At 32.7% G+C, this 16,858-nt stretch overlaps 1 protein-coding gene across 9 annotated transcripts in view; it reads right to left on the bottom strand.

Annotated features, from left to right (window-relative positions):
• Positions 1-16,858, bottom strand: part of Fbxw7 (F-box and WD repeat domain containing 7) — a 186,768-nt gene that overhangs the window by 106,750 nt on the left and 63,160 nt on the right. The window contains exon 2 of one of the 9 annotated variants that reach the window (XM_015484476.2): positions 1,066-1,161. The exons of 7 other annotated variants lie outside the window; for them this stretch is intronic. The gene's annotated coding sequence lies outside the window, so the exon portion shown is untranslated. Of the gene's footprint in view, positions 1-1,065; positions 1,162-16,858 lie in introns of those variants that run through there. One more of the 9 variants, XM_048813524.1, reaches the window with a different exon arrangement.

Raw genomic sequence — 16,858 nt, forward strand, 5'->3', positions numbered from 1 at the left:
AATGGTGTGACCCTACTTCGTGTACAACGAGAGAAGTGAAAAATTGTGCTCCATTTGTGTACAATAAATCGAAGAGCATTCTGCTGTCATGTATAACTGATTAAAACAAATAAATATTTTTTAAATCTTCCTTTTAGATTATGTTATTTTAAACCTCAGTTGTAATTTAATTTATAACATTAAATAGACTTAAATTAATAATCTATGTCATATTTAGTTTGAAAATTACCATGCTGAAAATCTGAAAGGAAGGTATCCATCTCCCTTCCACCTTAGTATGCTTTATATTTTAATTTTAAAATTATGGTTTAAGAGTAATATATACTATGTCCTGACAAATCTACCATATACCAGGTATTTGGTGTTTTATATTGCTATATTTTTTAATATTTATTTTTTAGTTGTAGTTGGACACAATACCTTTGTTTTATTTGTTTATTTTTATGTGGTGCTGAGGATCGAAGCCAGGGCCTCACACATGCTAGGCAAGCACTCTACCACACAACCCCAGCCCTGTTATCTGTTTTAATCTTCACCCAAAACGCTGACTAGCGATTAACTTCACTTTAGAGTTAAGGAGACACTGAAACTATTACAGATTTGCCTCAGATCATATTAAGTATTGGGTTTAGGTTTTTACCTCACTAATATCTTACTTCAAGGCCCATCCCCCCCACACTCCCCATCCCTTTCTTTTTTGGTGAGGCTGGGGTTTGAACCCAAGGTAAATGCTTTATCACCAAGGTAAATCCAGATTGGTTGCACCAATCTGCAGTATGGAGATTCCTTAGAAAACTTTCAGTGGAACCACCATTTGACCCAGCTATCCCACTCCTCAGTCTACACCCAAAGGACTTAAAACAAGCATACTACAGTTGTACAGCCACATCAATGTTTAAAGCAGCTCAATTCACAATAGCTAAACTTTGGAACCATCCCAGATGCCCTTCAATAGATGAATGAATAAAGATAAACTGTGGCATATATATATATACACAATGGAATATTACTCAGCAATAAAAGACTTCTGTTGAGTTCTTGCTAAGTTTTCCAGACTGGCCTTACATTTATGATCCTTCTGCATTAGCCTCCCAAGTAACTGAGCTTGATTGCTAGCCTGTGGTGCTGTTGGGAGGTGGTGGAACCTTCAGCAGGTGGGACCTAGAGAAAGGAAATTAAGTCATTGGAAAATGCACTCAAGGGGATACTGGAACCTTGGCCCCTCCTCCCTTTGCCTGCCACCTGTGTACTCCCCTGCCATGATATATTATTTTGCTACAGGGTCAAAAGCTAGGGTTAATCAACAATGAACTGAAACCAAAATCCAAAATAAACTTTCCTGTTTTTAGATTGTTTACCTCAGGTAATTGTTACAGCAACAGAAAACTGTCTAACACAGGTGTATATGTTCAATATACATAAATATACTCATTATCAAATAAAAAAAAGTTAAGAAAAATGAGTAACAGATAGGTTTTTATGCTTCCTTAAAAGATTACCAAAATTTTACTTGGGACTGTCACAGAAGCTTTCCAACTGTTTTCAATAACTGTTTTTGTTAGAAATTTATTTTGCCTCATTACAAGGGTCAAATCTAAGACTTAGAAAATTTGAAAATAAAAACATGCAAAGAATTATTTTTAAATTATCTACAATCTCACCATGCAGAGATAATTACCTTATAAATTTGTTGTATTTCCTTCCGGTCTTTTCCTCAACAATATGAATACAAACTTTAAAAGCTGGTGCCAGGGCACCCAGAGTTGTGGCTCAGGGATAAAGCGCTCACCTAGCATGCCTGAGGCACTGAGTTCAATCCTCAGCACCACATAAAAATAAAATAAAGGCACTGTGTCCACCTACAACTTAAAAAAAAAAAAAAAAAAAAAAAGCTAGTGCTGTATTATAATGAAAATGCTGGCATTCAACCATTTCTGGCCTACAAAAATGACAATTTCATTTAATTTTAGTTTTAACCTAACTCTATGTGTACTGAGTGCATATAGTATTATCACAATTTTACTTTCTTTCTTTGAGATTTTTATATCCGTCATAAGTATTTTATTATGTATGTAATAATCTTCCCAATATGATGTTTTAAGGCTGGGTGATAGTCCAAACAAATGAATATAATAAATAATGTCACTGTTTCTCTGATGTTTGAAACTGAATTGTTTCCAGTTTTCACTATTATAATTGATACTGGTATGAACATGCCTGTGCCTCAATTTTCCTGTGAATCTCTGATTATTTCCTTAGGATAAATCCCTAAAGGTAGGGTGACTGAGTCGAGGTTTATGAATACTTTTAATACTACATAAACATGTTCCTAAAATCACTAGCACAGAATAACTAGTTCACATTTAATCATTAGTATATGAGACTGCTTATTCGTTCACATGACTACATGTTAACAATCTGAAGGATTGTTAAAAATTATCCTTGAATTCTTAAGGATAGAAAAGCTGATGGACAATGTGTATATAGGTGAACCAGGAACACATTATCAATACCAATGGTTCTCAAACTGGTATACAAAAGAACCATGAGGGGAGTTTATTTAAAAATGAAGAACCCAGGATCCCATTCAAGTGATTCTGTCAATGGATCATGATGTAAATTTGTACTTTTAACCATCACCCTGAGTGATACAGATGTAAGTGACCCATGAACCACACTTTGAGAAAAACTACTCTAGAGTAAATGCATGCTTCATTTACATGAGTAACTATTACAGATAAATTACTGCTAAGTAAGAAGTGAACTTACTTCTTATTCAAAATACAAAATTAGGTAACTGTATGTCTTCAGACCAGCATTTTGCTTCATTTCTACAGTCACAGCTTAACTGAAAGTGCAAATACTTGGAAAAGTACACCAAGTACAGCAGTCTACCCACAATTTGGGGAGTAAAAAGCAATTTTAAAATATAAGTTTTATTACTGGGTTCTGCTATTCCCTAGCAAAACCTTCTCAAGTCTCAATGTCCTCACCTTTAAAAATAATAATTAAGAGTATCTTTCTCATGAACACGATAATTAACACAGAAATGCTTAGTAGAGCACCTGGTCCAAAGTAAGAGTTCAATAAAGATGTTATAATTATTATTACAAGACCAGCACTGCTAAAGCACCTAATTCAACCAACCCACAAGACTCTTTGGCTCAGCAACAAAGGGGACTACACATAGCTTATCTAATAAACATACACAGAGTTTTGATAACAATAGCCTACCGTTTTTTAGAAAAATGATTACTTAAAAACATGCTAGGTACTGAATAAACACTTTAATAAAATTGTCTTAGAACACTGTCACATGAACAAGTACCAATGTCAGAATTTAATCCCAGCTCTGTTCTTTTAACCACTAAGACAATTTCTAGGATAACTATTCTATTTAAAGACTACCAAATATCACAAAAGGTAAAACAAGAGCTGGGTGTATATCTCAAGGGTACAACGCTTGTCTAAATGTGCTAGGCCCTGAGATCAATCCCCAGCAGAGGAAACACACACACACACACACACACACACACATATAAACCAGCACTTTTTGCAAACTATGCATCCTTGCACCCCCCAAAAGATATGAAAGATTAAAAGGAGACATCAACATCATCTATAACCTGATTCTTTTAAGAAATCTCAGCCTTCCACTTAATTCTAACTTCTATATCTTCCAGGACAACTATTGTAACTACCTCACACTGGTAAGGGTAAACTGATTTCTCCCTAATGGTCATTTTAAAAGTCTGTTTAGGATACTTTAAAATGTTCATTCATAATTTGATCAAGATCATCAAGCAGATTAGTGGCAGAGCCTAATTAAATCTAAGCCTTTAAATGCTTGATTCAGGGCTCTTTAGAAAAGGCAGCTCCACTGGGGCAGGAACTTCACAAAGTTTACTACTCAGTTAGTTTACATGAAATACTGTCTAATTAGAGAGCAATCATAACATCGTCTTTTATAATCATTCTTTAAAAAAAAAGTAATCAACATATACTGGTATTTTCTTTCTTCCTATTTGCTCGATTCATGGCAAAAAAATAAACAATACTCTAAGGTAGATCACTCCAAACACTCCAGTGAAACATATCAATAATTAATTTGTGAATAGCACATTACTTTCACATAAAGGAAATGTACCCTTGATCAAATCTCAAAATGATATTAACATTTTTATGTTCCTATTTTTAATGGTCACAGAAGTTTTATGGAGGATTGTGGAGGGGGATAAAAAGTTGCCTATTAAATAATAAACAATTACAAATTCCAGTTTAAATTACTTTACCATCTTCTTCAATTAATTTTTAAAGTATATAAATTCAGGAAAATGTGTAGAACAATAGCAGTAATATTTTCATCTTTCAAGAAATATTAAGGCCAAGGAGTTGATTACATCAGAAAAGGAAAGACACCCTCTTCACATGGTGGCTTGATTCTAATATAATGACAATGTTATGCTTGATTCTATCATGGCAAATTACTAATTTTAGTTATTTTGTTTTTGCACATGGTTAGGAAAGAGTATCCTATGGCAAGAACATAAATAGGGAATGACAGAGAAGTCCATATTTGTATGTGTCTGGTTCTGTACAAAACATTTTTAATGTATATTAGTCAGAGAGGTAGAGGTGTTGTGTGGGAAGGAGGAAAGGGAAGAGATGACATTTGCTTTCCTAATGCAGTTTATTGTAGGTAAGGTCTTAGCACCTGAGTCTTACTTCTTTCTACAACAGTAATTCTATTCTACAGACACAGTTAATCCTATACTTCTACATTTGTAATTAATAAGTTGTTCAAAAACCATGAAAGATGAAAACAAAAACATTAATAAAATATAATCACTTTATGATTTTCCCAGGTGGCTTAGCTGTAAGTACCAAAAACAGGTTTCCAGACCAGAGCTGAATGGTTTCTTGGAGTTTCCCATCCCTACAACTTCTTGCAAGATTTTGTATCTACCTCTCTGCTCCTAAATACAGAAATAAAATGTTATGATCTAAACCAACAAAGACATTGTGTATATTTTAACCTAAAATGTTGAGGAACTAGTCTTAAAATGTTTGGCAGCCCGAAGGTTTTGCTCCCTAAAAGGTTGTTCATGTTAATAAAATTGCCAAAGACCATGATTAACACCATTCTTCTTATGAAATCTTCAATTCCATGGAAAATTAATAAGAAATGTCCCCCCCAAAATTAATCACTTTAAATTTTATAATTTTGATATTACATTACCCTACATATTGTTTTGAATTTGCTATATCCTTAAACATTACTTTAAAATGGCTACTAATGTTTTCATCAGTATCCTTTGGAAATGATACACCTCAGATTTCTTAATATTCTTGCATCCATGAAATCACTGAGAGCAAAAGACCAAAAAAGGACACAAAACAATTTTCTAGCACAATTTGCTAGATCAAGAATTTATCATAATTACAATATTAAAATTATAGTTAAGAGTTTGAAACTGATGAAATCTATAAATGTTAAGGATATTCTATGTCACTTAGATAACACAGGATATTTAAACATAAATTCTTAAATCTTAAGACACATGCTCTGATGTCAAGACCAGAGTATGTTGATACACATGTTGATGCTAAGCTAGAAATAGGAAACAGAGAGACGATGTTTTATTCTATTCAAGGTTAATCATACCAATTAACTTTTTATGAATTGATGAGTGGAATAATATACAATTTCTAAAATTTCATGAGGATACTCAAATTAATTATGAAATTACTGTGGTTATCCAAAACTTAAAGCAAAAAAGAAAATAAGAGAAAAAAATTTAACTTTTCTCATTTCAAAAATAAATGCTGCTGCTGCTTTAAGTGACCAGCAGTCTCAGATCAACTCCAGGCTGCAATCACAACATCCATTAGAGTGCTCCACAGCTCAGAGCAAGCAAGCAAGTGGTTGTCAGTGCAGCTAGTAAATCACCTGATCCTATTACAAAATCAATTACTGCAGTGCATTTCCATTGCTACACAATCTGATGATGACAAAATGATATTGGATAGCTACTGCAAGGTCAAGAAAACTGCTAAGAACATCTTTAATTGGTCTTTTCTTTTTAATCATTTGGCCCTAGTTATAATGCAGCCATTTTAATTGTATATTTTTATTTGAAATAAATCTATGTAGTTACCTTTGGTTGTCTGGGACATTCGATGGATAATCTCTGCAACTGGTCTGATGTATGGCTACAAGAGAAAAGATCGGAGCAGCAGGTCGAACGGCTCAACCTCTTCATTAAAGAAGAAATAATGCTGCAGCCACAGCCACACATTGACTTGCTCATTAGATGAGAATTTGACTTAAAAAATCAGAACTGGTAATGTCCCGTATATACTCAAAATTGGCTAACTGCCTCATTCTGCAGCTCTCCAGCTAAAAGAAACACTGCTAAAAAAGAATAAAACAACAGCTTCCCCACAGATGATACCAGCCACAAACTCATTGCCAAGAAAAACTGGATATTAGAAACAGAAGTCTCCTAGCTACTCTTCAGACAGAAGGTAAGGTGCTTTAATATTTCAAACTGTTTTATATTAAAGCCCAAGTACTTAATAAAGGAACAAACTCAAGGTAAGACATCCTAAAAATTATACTAACCACTCTTTCTGTCTTCCATCAGTTTAGATCTGTTTGCCTACTCCTTCAGCTCAGCCTATCCAACCTGTTCCCTTTGTAAATGCACACTATTTCAACAACCAACAGGAATGAGCCCCACCCCTTGCTGTCCCCACACACACTGTTCAAGAACCGCTCAATATCTGGAAAAGAACTGCTGCAGCATTGCTTTGAGAAACAACAGGGAGCAAATTACTGAACGGATTTTTTAACTTACCAATCAGAACTGCTGACCTTTTATGACTCTACAATTCAAGAAGCCTGCCAAATACTCACAGTAAGAAAAATCAACTGATTTTATTTCTATACTATAGATTAATTTACAGAATTATTTTCAATCTTATTATTCAATATAAAATTGAGTAAGAAACAGAAACATAAACCTAAGTATTTTCTTAGCAAACAAATTTTAGGTAGTAGCTACACAAAGTAGCTCATCTTTAAGGGTTGGTGGGAGAGGGCAGGAGGGTGGTTGATTAAGATGCAGAGTAAAAAAATCCTTCTGAATACTGTGCTTAGACTTGAGAAGTAATGAGCAATACAATCCTATAGAAAAATAACAGTGCAGATAATGATAAAAATAAACAGCAAGATAGTCCAAGGAAGCCCCTGCTATCATAAATGTTAAAAGAGTTTTAATAAGAAGAAAAAGACATGTGGCTATCTAGATAGGTTATTAAAAATAAGTAAAAAGCCATCAAGAATCTGTTTTGATTATTGAATCTTCTCATTTGGTTATTTGCATTTCATTAGATTTTTTTAATACCACAAACCACTCAAAAACATAAGAAATAGTATTAAGAATGCTAGCCATTTTCTAGTATCTTTTATATTTAAGCATTCTACCTTTCCCAATAATATAATTATTTACATCATGCAATTATAACCCACAACAAGGAATATCACATTACTATAAATACTTCACCATCTCAAATAATCATACTTCAAATAATTATAACTTAATAAACAGTCACATACCTGTGACTTGCCAATCCTTGTAAACAACACCTTTTTGGGAAAAGATGGTCAAGAAACTGAATGTAATAAAACATCTCCATTTAAAATATATATTTTTAAAACTTCATATTTTTTGTGGCACTGAAAGCTTCCTCATTTGTGTATGTATTGTGCTCAGTTTCTTCCCTGGTTTAAAGCTAAAAGAGCCAGTATTGCCTCTGCCTTCACCTTGTACTGCCCTTTTGATATTCATGTTATACTTAAATCAATTCTTCCAGAATATCTAAAAAAAACAGGCATGCACTTCACACTGATTTAAAAAAAAAAAAAATCCTTTTGTAGATAAGGTCTATGGAAACAAACAGGCAAAATAATGCAGTAACCTTTTACTCGCCTGCTGGAGGTACTGTCTGCTGCACAGAATTTTAAAGCCTCATCTGCAGATGCAATTGTGCTGTTATTGCCAAGAAGTCTGCCTTTGCTGTGCTGCTGCTATACAAACTATTCATCGAAAGAGCACTTTATATGGAAAACATGAAGTACTATCAGTTTAAGTTTCTTATGTGATTTAACAAAAGAATTTCTAAAATCTAGCTATAGCTCTGCTCTAGATAATCTCCGGTGCATGTTAGACACGTTAGGGAAAAAGGTCCTATTGCTGCTGATGCATTACTTTAGCAAATGTGTGAGATGGGGAAGCTGAAAGAGGTAATGAAAAAATTAATACATCATGCTAATGTAAAAATAAGTACCAAGTATTAAAATCTGACACAATTTATATTGCCAATGAATGTACAACATGCCCTTAATAGCTTGATATTTTTATGAATTTTATAATTAGCAGAAGCCTATAAATAAATCATTGTCTAATATTAACAGACAAGTATCAATGAAACAACTCTACCAAATGCATACTCCTCTTAATGAAAATAAGTTATTTTACTAGCTCCTCAGCATCACTACTGTTTCTGAACGAAACCATGAAATAAAATATCCAAAAGAACAGAATGCTTCTGAAATATCTCGACTTGCAATGCTTCATCTTCCTTGTCACCCCCACCAATATCCCTTGTCTCTCAGATTATTTTTAACCAAATTAGCTTGTAAGCAATAACAGCTATTTTCATTATTTATAATTTTCCTTCCATGTCAGCTAATTTAATGTACTACTGATTCTCTATTTAGATAGAAAGCAAACCAACAAAGATAAGCCATTAAAAATTATCCAAAAAGCAGCATAATATTGCTTACAAAAAAAGCAGTATTTAAATTTAGCCATAGATATGTTTAAAAAGTAGAGGAGACATTAATATTTGTTCATTAATGAAAATTAAGTATCATGCTACTTCTTCAATAAGCTTAATGGCATTTCAAAGATACTTTCTCCCTTAACTGCAAGTAATTCTAAATGTCAAAAACTTATCTGACTGATATTATTGTATTTAAAAAAAACAATTATTCTTTCATTTAAAAATAACCATATATTGTCATATATAGTACCCTTTGAGAGAAGACTCCAACAATTCCCAAAATGTGGACCTGTGGGTTCCTATGACCCTTATATGGACTCTATGAGATCAAAACTATTTTTATAATACTGAGATGTCTCTTATGTTTTTACTCTCATCTATTTTACGAGTATATATAAAGTAAAGTTTTACTCGGACTACATGGCATGTAATATCCAACCTGTCTGAACACAGAGGCAAATGAGAATACAAATGTCTTCCACTAAGCTAGACTTTAAATTCATTTGCAGAAATGAAAAAGAATGCCATTCTTTTCATTAATTTTTTTTCTGTTTCTTTCAGGAAAATATAGCAATTTTCCCCAAAAGATATGTTAATTGTATGAACATGTAATTGGATGTTATTTTTCAATGAATTTAATAAATCAATACATATTAAACTTTTTATTTTTATTTTACAATAGGGTAAATATTAAAAGACATAACCCACAATTTTAAAGAGCTCCTTAGGGTTTTCAGTAGTTTTTAAGAGTTTAAAGGTGTCCTGAGACCAAAACAAATTGAGATTCATTAGAAACGTTTGCACACATTTTTTCTTAAATCAAGGCTTACATTTGTTATAAAAAAAGTAATACTCATTTTAGGATATCAAATATAAAATGTTTTTGAATTTTCGCTGTCATTTTCAATACATGAGCCCAATTATTATCAGATGTATTTAACAAAAGTGCTACCATCTATTTTTTAAAGTAGTAGATAATCAAAATTATGATTTCCATAGAGTAAGATTTAAAAAAAAAAAGTCACTCATTGAAAAATAATGAAAGTTCATTGAAGGAAAAAGGAAAATGTGAGATGATGGTTTTATATTAAAAGAAAATATATATGAGTTTCTGAACTCATTTTGCCAATGTAATAATTAATCTTAAATAATTTTTTTCCAGAGAAGAAATAAACTTTAAATGAATACACCTCCAAATAGGATTAGCTTCAGTGATAAATACACTAAGGAGAAAGCACACAATACAGACACACATCCAGGAGATCTGCCAGTCAATACAGTGAGATCCTATCTCAGAGAGAGAGAGAGAGAGAGAGAGAGAGAGAGAGAGAGAGAGAGAGAGAGATGATGATTAGGGGGGATGCAGTATGATTTATAGTAATTCCTATTGCTAAGAATATGTTGGATGCTTGATATATTAAGGCTATATAGTTTTTAAAAATGGGACAGATGTTATCTTCAATTGTTATGTATTAGCTACATTTTCCCCTTACGTCCCTTAAAGGTTAATTCTCAAACAGACTCTCTTTGGTCCTCTCCTTGGCCAAACCCCAAGTCTTCTCTAGACTTATGATTCCCATTCATTCATTCATTCATTCATTCTTCAAATATTTAAGTATCTCCCATGTGCTAAGCAGGTATGAGTAATGAAGATGGAGCAACATGCAAAAGAGACAAAAAATTCTTTTGGCTTCACTGAACTTATTTCCAGGGGAGAAGATACATAACAAACAAAACAAATATTTACTACAGCAGATGGTGCCAACTGCCAAGAAGAAAAAAATATAGGAGGAAGAAAGAAATGACTAGGAAGTCTCATTTTCTTAATCGAAATGTAAATAATTTTTTTAATTTTAAGAACATTTTTTAAATATTGAGAGTAATGCCAGCAAAAACATGTGTTGTCAGTAAATAAAAATTTGAATTTTTTAAATGAAAAATTTCAAATATCTGCAAGAAGAGACTATAATGAACCCCTATTTACACACTTATCACCTATGATCAATACTTATTCAAAATAGTGCCAGTACTGCTTTATCTTTGATTCTTTTTTAAGGTATTTTAAACCAAATCCCAGGCATCATGTCAATACCATTCTCGCCCTCATACATCCTTATGGATCTTTAATTTGGCCAGAGCCTTTCATACTCACAAAATCATCCTACACACACAACAAATTAACTGTACTTCCACGATCTTAACTAATAAGTCAATATTTTTTAACTTTTCCAGAATGTCTCAAAAATGTCTTTTCTACCTAACTTAATCTAAACAGAATCTAAAGGAGAATCCCTCCTTGCATAAGGCTACTATATATCTTAAATCTTAAAAGCAACTCAATTGGTCCTCTTTTCTCCCATGTCACTGACTTTCAAAAATCATTTTAGTTGTCTCAAATTATGTAACTGTCCATGTGGTTTTGTGTCATTATCTTGTAGCCCAATCTCCCATATTTCCTACAAATAACTTTTGATAATTAAACTCCAAATTCTAACCTCATCAGAAATATAATTAACAAACACAGGAATTCTAACTCCGGAGAAATAAAAATTTAAGTCTACCAGTAATTTTGAAACACTTGTTGAAAAAAAAAATCTGAAAAAATTAACATGGTGTAGTAGCTCAGAAAAGACAGAAGAGGGAACTATAATATTTAGGAAGTCCACACTAAATAGCATTAAATTTTACTTTAAATTTCAACACTGAATTTCAACTTAATGATGATTCAAAATATAGTAATTATTACTTTTACATATCTCCTTCCAAAAACCAAGTAAACAAAATCTAGAATCCAGAAGAAAAAATTAACATCCACTAATAAATAGTACACATTAACAAACATAACCATTTAAACTTATTCTAAAAGTACACCTCAAAATTCCAAAATAATTTTCTTTAATAATAAGCTAAATGAAACCAATGTATGTATTTTTGCAAAATAATCATTTTAATTATAAAATCAAAATATTTAAATGAAAAGGGAAATCCAGAATTTTAAAGCAAATATACTTTTTTACATATCTGTTCACACGAAAGAAAGCTACAAAATGTCTTTCTTTAGTGATAAAGGTATTTCAAGAATAAATATATGCAGTCTACCTAAGATGTTTGCTCAAAAAATGTTATTGAAACATTAGTGTAATTTATGTAAAAATATAACCATCACACTAATTAAAACTACTTTATGCAAGTACAGATAGAACAACAAATTTATACACAAGCGATTGTTACCATACCAACATAAGACAGAATAGAGCTAGTATAAACTATAGAATTTAGGTAAGCTTTTTGTATCTAACAAGGATCTCCTTAACTCCAGTTTCCACTAACATATTCCTCATTTCCTTGGGAGCTGTCAACAGTGGCAGCACTTTTAACATTCACACTTCCACAATCATTCTGTTTATGAGGATTTGGGTGTTCTCTAAAAAAAAAAAAAAAAAATTTCTTGACCATGCTTCTGACTTTCTTCTGGGTCCTCATCATCAGGGTCTTTAACATCCATGTTTCCTCCAACAGTGTTCTTTGATGATTTCACCATCCTCTAGAATGGTATGGTTTTTCTCTACATGCCTCTCTCTCTCTTCTGAGGGCTCACAAGCAAAACCTTTAACATCTGTTTTTCTACCAATAGTAAATGCAAAGCAATCTAGGCTTTCTCTTTCATGTTCCTCAAAACCCATTCCCCAATTTCAAAGCCACTCCACATTTTTAGGCATTTGTTACAGCAGTGCTCCACATATAGGTACCAAAATCTAAAATTAGCTTTCTATGGCTGCTGTAACAAATTACCACAAACTTGGTAGCATAGAATAGCAAATTTATTATCTTACACTGTTCTTAAGGCCAAATATTCAAAATCAGTTTAACTGAACCAAAATCAAGGTATTAGCAGACCAGTATTCTTTCCAGAAGCTCAAAGTTCATCTCTTTCCTTGCTCTGGTTAGTGCTTAGAAAGCTATCTGAATTCCTTAGTTCTTGGTCCGTTCTTCCCGCTTCAAAAGCACATCATTGCAGCCTGTGCATTAGTCTCCCATCTCTTGTCTGCCTTGACCTTTTCACTCACTTATGAGGACTCTCTGATTACACTGGCTTGCTTGAATAATCCAGGATAACCTCCCCATCTCAAGTCCTTAATTTAATCATGTATGCAGAGTTCCTTCAGCCATGTAAGATAAACTACACAGTTTTTGGAAATTAGAAGGTGGACATCTTTCAGTTTACCAAAATACAATACTAAAAGCACAAAAGACAAAAGTAAAAGTATAGACTGTTCTTCAGGAAAACAATAAAAGACTTTTGAACTTAAGACACTGTTTAAAAAATGAAAAGGCTAGCCACAAACTCAGAAAAACTTGCAAATAGTTGTCCAAAGGGCTTATATCTAGACTATATTAAGTACTCTCGCACCTCAGTGACAACCCCCCAAAAAATTTTTTAACATTTGAGAAAATGTTTCAACAAAAGAAGATACAGGAATAGCAAATACACATAGGCAGCAATGTGCAACATCATTATTCATTAGGAAAATGAGAATAATGCCCCAATGGGATGTCATTACCTAACCACTAAAACAAGTAAAATTAAAATAACTGACCACAACAAATGTTCTGAGGACTCTGAATGACTAGATGCTAGCAGAAACACACTGTTAGCAGTAAGATACAACCACTTTGGAAAAGTTTGGTGATTTCCTATAAAGGAAAACATACACCTACTGTATTACTCTGCCATTCCTCTCAGGAGAAATAAAAACATATGTCTACATAACAACTGCACACAAATGTTTGGGTCCTCTTTATCCGTAACAGCCAAAAACGGTAAACAACCCAATTTAGCAAAAAGTAAATGAAAAAAGGTTTAAAAAAAAAAAAAAAGGAATACCCAACAAAAATAAAGTATTAATAGTCCATGTAAAAAATATGAATAAATCTCAGATTTATTAAGCAGGAGGAAATAAGCCAGACTTGAGACACATTATCTGATTCTACTTATATAACATTGTAGAAAAATAATTTATAGTGACAGAAAGCAAGTTAAGGGTTGCCTGGGAAGGGAGAAAAGGGGACATTACAAAGTTACAAAAAGGCTTTCAAGGTTAATGTACACACTTACTACCTTAAATTTAATGATGGTTTCATGTGTACATAAATAAGTCATCAAATTATGCATTAATTATATCTCAATAAACCTAAATTTTTTAAATTAAAAACTTAGAAGATGAATATGAGGTAGAGAAAATAAAATCTGAAGCCTATTTTTACGGTAGAATCCTAATAAACAATCTGGAGACAAATGAATTAAAGAATCTAAAATACACTTAAAAGATAAAAGCTATTACACAATTATACTGTAGAATTTAGGATTCCCAGATGCAAGATGAAATTGAATGATACTCAGTTTCCAGTGGGATTTTTTTCCCTCTACCCCTACCCTCTCCATGCCTATAAGAAAAGGGAGCAAATGTTCAGGAAATTATCAATAACTTGATATTTAAAACATTCATATTTCTAAGCAGACTGACAAAGGGCTCAAAAATAAACTTTACTGGCGCAACTATTTTCACCCTCTGGGAGACAATCTAATCAAAATTTTCACTTGCCAAATTTTGACATTCTGAACTCAAGAGGTAGACAATATGTATCCACTTAGGTGACTAAAAAGAATGGATCAGCTGTCCATGATCCATCATAGCACAGAGACACTATTAAGAAGTGAACACATCTGAACTCCAGGCGAGACAAACATTTCTCAGCAAACAATATTATATTGGGCAAATCATGTCATATACAACCATTTACTTAACTAAAAATGAGAACATAATCATACCATGCTGGATTGCTACCACAGTCCCATCTCTACTTTCAGAGAATCATATAGTCGGACACACAGGGAATTCCATTCTAAAACAGCTCTATTAAGAGTAAACTTTTAAGGGCTGGGTAGCAAAACCCTGGAGGATATTTCAGCCCTTCATAATTTGGTGGTCAGCCACATAACTGGGTAGAAATGATACTCAGACGTATGGCTCATTTCCTCTGATATTATCTTGCTTTCAGGGTTTCTCTCTACTAAAGTTTAACTGTTCTGTCAGCCCCATGTTCTGTCTTCTGATATCTCAAACCAGTTTTTGGCCACCCAATCCACATGCAAGTTGAGAAATGTACTCAGTCAAAAAAAGAGGCAAAAACAAATCTCATGTGGTTCATTTCTCATTCAAGAGCAGAAGTCACATAATAATCAGAATAAGAAATTAAACTGGTCTTATAAAAATGTTAAAGATATGTGCTTAAGCTGGTTGCAGTGTTACACACTAATCCAAGCATCTCAGAGGCTGAGGCAGGAGGATCCAATGTTTCAAGCCAGCCTCAGCTACTTAACAAGGCCCTGAGCACCTTAGCGAGACCCTATCTCAAAATAAAAAGGGTTGGGGATGTGGCTCGATGATTATGTGACCCTGAGTTCAATCCCCAGTACCAAAAAAAAAAAAGATATGAACTTAATAATTCAGAGGAAATTTTTATTTACTCCATAGCTAGAATTACAAAAATTCAAAATACTTTTGCCTACACATAATCTGCACAAAATTAAAATCAATAAAATTCTAAATATCTATTCCCTCTTCACAGAAAAGATAAAAAGAATTTAAACTTAAAAGGCAATCATTAAGATATGAAATCACATGTTAGAATTACTGTGATAAATTATTAAAAAAGACCCTTCCTTTCTCCAGTCCAAAAAACTAAACATAAATTCACAATACTAATATTAATAAACAAATCACAACACAAATAATATTTTCACTGTAACACATGGGATCAAACATAAGGTTTGCTGAATACAATTAGCTGAGGAATTGAAGCACAAATACAAGAATAATTGCTTCCTTTGGGCTTTCGCTGTCAAACACAGAAAACGCCCGTGTTTTTTTAGTCCTATGATAATTAAACCCTTGTCATAGACCTAGACTGTCAATGAATATTTATTTAAAAATAAATTTGTAATATGACACCAAAAGTACAAGAAACAAAAGAAAAAACAGATAAACTGAACTTAATCAAAATTTAAAACTTCTGGACTTCATGACACCATCAAGAAAGTAAAGAGGTAATCCACAGAATAGGGGGAAATACTGCAAATCACAGATCTGGTCAGGGTCTAGTATTTAGAACATATAATGAACATTTATAATTCAACATTTAAAAAGACAACCCAGTTTTAACTGGTGAAGATTTGAACAGATATTTCTCCAAAGAAGGCAAACAAATGGTCAAAAGCACATGAAATGATGCCTACCACACAAAAGAAAGTCATAGAAAAGAAAATTAAAATCACAGAGATACTATTTCTCACCAACTAGGATGACTAAAATGTAATAGACGCCTATAAGGATGTGGAGGAACTAGAACCTTCACACATACTTGGTGGGAGAATAAAATGGCACAGTCATTTTGACAGTTCCTCAAACACTCAAAAAATCATCCCATTACTTGGAAAAATCCACCCCATTTATATAGATCAAAGGGCTATTTGGTATTTGTTTTGTATTGTTATATTAGGTTTGTCTGAACTCAAACTGCAAACAATGTCTCCTTTATGGTATGCAATAGCTGATTTTGCTTAAGTTTTTTCACATTGTAGCTGTTGTTTTTTTTTTTTAATAAAACCTCCCTTGTAATATGTTCACAAAAGAAATAAAAACATATCCATACAAAAACTTACACAAGTATATTCACAGAAGAAGTATTCCTAATAGTGAATACATCGTCTGATGAATAGATAAACAAAATGTGGTGCATATATATATATATATATATATATATATATATATATAATGGAATATTATTCAGTCATAAAAATGAATGAAATACTGATACATACTACAAACTGAAAATATTTTGCTAAGTGAAAGGAGCCAGACACCAAAGGATAAATATTTTATGATGCTATCTTTATAAAATGTTCATAAAAACAGAAAGGCTACTAAGTGCTACCTGGGGCTGGGAG

Source organism: Marmota marmota, unplaced genomic scaffold (genome assembly GCF_001458135.2).
Source record: "Marmota marmota marmota unplaced genomic scaffold, marMar, whole genome shotgun sequence".
In the NCBI taxonomy this organism is placed as follows: Eukaryota; Metazoa; Chordata; class Mammalia; order Rodentia; family Sciuridae; genus Marmota; species Marmota marmota.